The following is a 4,311-nucleotide window of genomic DNA, read 5'->3' as shown; positions in this document are numbered from 1 at the left end:
GGTGGCTCCTGGACGAGGAGGCGGCGAAGGAGCTGCGGATTCCTGTGGAAAGATGGCCCGGGAGCTGAGGGATTCCAGGAAAAATGGTCTGGGAATCCAGGAATTCCGGGAAAAATGGTCTGGGAATCCAGGGATTCCATGGGGAAATGGTCTGGGAATCCTGGAATTCCAGGGGAAAGTGGTCTGGGAATCCAGGGATTCCAGGGGAAAATGGCTCGGGAGCTGAGGGATTCCAGGGGAAAATGGTCTGGGAATCCAGGAATTCCATGGGGAAATGGTCTGGGAATCCAGGGATTCCATGGGAAAATGGTCTGGGAATCCAGGAATTCCAGGGGAAAATGGCTCGGGAGCTGAGGGATTCCATGGGAAAATGGTCTGGGAATCCAGGAATTCTGGGAAAATGCCCTGGGAATCCAGGGATTCCATGGGAGAATGGTCTGGGAATCCAGGAATTCCAGGGGAAAATGGCTCAGGAGTTGAAGGATTCCAGGGGAAAATGGTCTGGGAATCCAGGAATTCTGGGAAAATGCCCTGGGAATCCAGGAATTCCGGGAAAAATGATCTGGGAGTTGAAGGATTCCATGGGAAGATCACATTCCTGGGGTGTGGGACCCTCTGGGAAACGGTTTGGGGTTTTAGAGCCGGGAATTCCGGGGGAAAAGCATTCCAATATTTGGGAATTCCGGGGGAAAACAGCCCGGGAATCCAGGGATTCCATGGGAAAGTGGCCCGGGAGCTGAGGGATTCCGGGAAAAATGATCTGGGAATCCAGGAATTCCCATTCCTGGGGTGTGGGACCCTCTGGGAAACAGTTTGGGGTTTTAGAGCCGGGAATTCCCGGGACAAACATTCCAATATTTGGGAATTCCGGGGGAAAACGGCCCGGGAACTGAGGAATTCCATGGAGAACCAGCCCGGGAGCTGGGAATTCCCATGGAAAAACATTCCAGGAGCTGGGAATTCCCAGGGAAAAGGTCCCGGGAGTTGGGAATTCCTGCGGGATTTGGGGGCTCATTTTTGGGGAGTTTTGGGCTCTTTTTCTTGGAATTTTTGGACTTTTTTTCCTGGGATTTTGGGACCATTTTTCCTGGAATTTTTGGAATTTTTTCCTTGGAATTTTCTGACTTTTTTCCCTGGAATTTGTGGACTTTTTTCCCTGGGATTTTCGGACTTTTTTCTTGGAATTTTTGGACTTTTTTTTCTGGGATTTTTGGACTTTTTTCCTTGGAATTTTGGGACTTCTTTCCCTTGGAATTTTCGGACTTTTCCTTGGAATTTTGGGACGTTTTTTCCTGGAATTTTTTGACTTTTTTACTTGGAATTTTGGGACTTTTTTTCCTGGGATTTTTGATTGGATTTTTTGGGATTTTTGGACTCTTTTATTTTTTTGGGATCAGAGCGGGGCTTTGGCTGAGCTGGGAATTGCCGGGAAATCCTTGGAATTCCGGGAAATCATGGAAATAAAAAAAAATCCTGGAATCGTTTTAGGGCCAGGAATTCCAGCGTGGACTGGGATGAACTGGGAGGGACTGGGATGGACTGGGAGGGACTGGGAGGAGCTGGGAGGGGGTGGAAAGGAGGGAAAAGGGGCTGGAAAAAGCGGATTTGGGTCCATAGGGAAGCGGGAATTGGGATCGTTTTCCCTCTTTATCCATGGGAAAATCGGGAATTGGGACTGGGATGAACTGGGATGGACTGGGATGAACTGGGATGGACTGGGAGGGGCTGCAAAGGAGGGAGAAGGGGCTGCCAGCGCGGGTTTTGCTCCAGCCGGGAATTCCAGCCTTTATTCCCTTTTATTCCCATTTATTCCCTTTTATTCCCAAAACATCCCCCTTCACTCCCTTTTAGTCCCTTTTATTCCCATTTATTCCCTTTAATTTCCATTTATTCCCATTTATTCCCTTTAATTCCCCTTTTATTCCCATTTATTCCCTTTTATTCCCATTTATTCCCCCTTTTATTCCCCTTTATTCCCATTTATTCCCATTTATTTCCTTTAATTCCCCTTTTATTCCCATTTATTCCCCTTTATTCCCATTTATTTCCTTTAATTCCCCTTTTATTCCCTTTTATTCCCATTTATTCCCCCTTTTATTCCCATTTATTCCCTTTATTCCCATTTATTTCCTTTAATTCCCCTTTAATTCTCATTTATTTCCTTTAATTCCCTTTTATTCCCAAAACATCCCCCTTCATTCCCTTTTATTCCCTTTTATTCTCATTTATTCCCTTTTATTCTCATTTATTCCCCCTTTTATTCCCATTTATTCCCATTTATTTCCTTTAATTCCCCTTTATTCCCATTTATTCCCATTTATTTCCTTTAATTCCCCTTTTATTCCTCTTTATATTCCCATTTATTTCCTTTAATTCCCCGTTTTTTCCCTTTTATTCCCGTTTATTCCCATTTATTCCCAAAACATTCCCATTTATTCCTCTGTAATTCCCCTTTATTCCGCTTTATTCCCATTTATTCTTATTTATTCTCTTTAATTCCCATTTATTCCCTTTGATTTCTCTTTATTCCCATTTATTCCCAAAACCTTCCCCTTTATTCCCATTTATTCCCATTTATTCCTCTTTATTCCCATTTATTCCTATTTATTCCTTTTTATTTCCCTTTATTCCCTTTTATTCCCATTTATTCCCAAAACATTCCCATTTATTCCCCTTTATTCCCATTTATTCCTTTTATTCCCTTTAATTCCCCTTTATTCCCTTTAATTCCCATTTTCCCCATTTATTTCCTTTAATTCTCTTTTATTCGCTTTAATTCCCGTTTCTTCCCATTTTTTTATTTTATTCCCTTTAATTCCCGTTTATTCCCATTTCTCTCCTTTAATTCCCATTTATTCTCTTTAATTCTCATTTATTCCCTTTTATTTCTCTTTATTCCCGTTTATTCCCATTTATTCTCCTTTATTCCCTTTAATTCCCATTTATTCTCATTTATTCCTCTCTTTTCCCATTTATTCCCATTTATTCCCCTTTATTCCCTTTAATTCCCATTTATTCTCATTTATTTCTCTTTTTTCCCATTTATTTGCATATATTCCCATTTATTTTCTTTAATTCCCATTTATTCCCATTTAATCCCATTTATTCCCATTCATTCCCATCTGATCCCACTTATTCCCATTCATTCCCCATTTATTCCCCCTTTTATTCCCATTTTCCCCCTTTTTCCCTCTTTCCCCCCCTTTCCCTCTGTTTTCCTCCCTTTTTTCCCTTTTTCCCTCTTTTTCCTGCCTTTTTCCCCTGCTCTTCCCTCCTTTCCCCCCCCTTTATTCCCATTTATTTCCATTTATTCCCATTTTTACCTTTTATTCCCATTTCTTTCCCCTTTATTCCCCATTTCCCCTCTTTTTCCCCCTTTTTCTCTCATTTTCCCTCTTTTTTTCCCTCTTTTTTCCCCTTTTCCCCCTTTTGCCCCCATTTTCCTCCTCTTTTTCCCCCTTTCATTCCCATTTATTCTCCTTTATTCCCATTTATTCTCCTTTATTCCCATTTATTTCCCTTTATTCCCATTTCCCCCCCTTTCCCCCCCATTTTTCTCACCTCCCCCTGGAGCTCCAGTACCGAATTCCAAAGTTTTTGTGGGAATAGAAAGAAAAAGCTGTCCCCAAGTCAGAATATTCCCGTTTTCCTCCCGTTTTTCCCAAATTTTTCCCCATTTTTCTCTCTTTTTTCTCATCTTTCCCCGCTCCAGCACCAAATCCCGAAATTTTTTGGGGGGGAATAAAGGGCAAAACCAGTCCCCAAATCAGAATATTCCCATTTCTTTCTCCTTATTCCCATTTTTTCTCTTTATTCCCATTTTTTTCCTTTATTTCCTTCTGGAATTTTGGGGCTAAAACAGCTGAAAAGCGGGAAAATTCGGAGTTAAAACCCCTTGAAAACGGAAATTCGGGATTAAAAAACCCTTGGAAAGGGGAAGTTTTGAAGGGGAAATTGCTCGGAGGCGGAATTTGGGGTAAAAACCGTTGAAAAATGGGAAAATTCGGGGTTAAAAATCCTCGGAAAAGGAAATTTTCAGGGGGAATTCTCTGAGGGGCGGAGGGGGCGTGGCCACAAGGGGGCGTGATCACAGCAATGCCCATATATGGGTGCGCGGTGTGGGCGTGGCCTAGCGCTAGCACCGCCCATCCATGGCTCTAGTGGGCGAGGCTACGCGCCATGCCTATATATGGATGTTATGGGCGTGGTCACAGCGCGGATTGACCAATCAGCGCGCGTGTGGGCGTGGCCAAGGCGAGGCCCCCTGAGGGAGAAGGGCGGGGCCTGCTGTGAGGGGCGCCCAAGATGGCG

This window comes from Corvus brachyrhynchos, unplaced genomic scaffold (assembly GCF_000691975.1).
Source record: "Corvus brachyrhynchos isolate BGI_N302 unplaced genomic scaffold, ASM69197v1 scaffold527, whole genome shotgun sequence".
NCBI lineage: Eukaryota > Metazoa > Chordata > Aves > Passeriformes > Corvidae > Corvus > Corvus brachyrhynchos.
The sequence above is the reverse complement of the archived record's forward strand: the minus strand, read 5'-3'. Positions refer to the sequence as shown.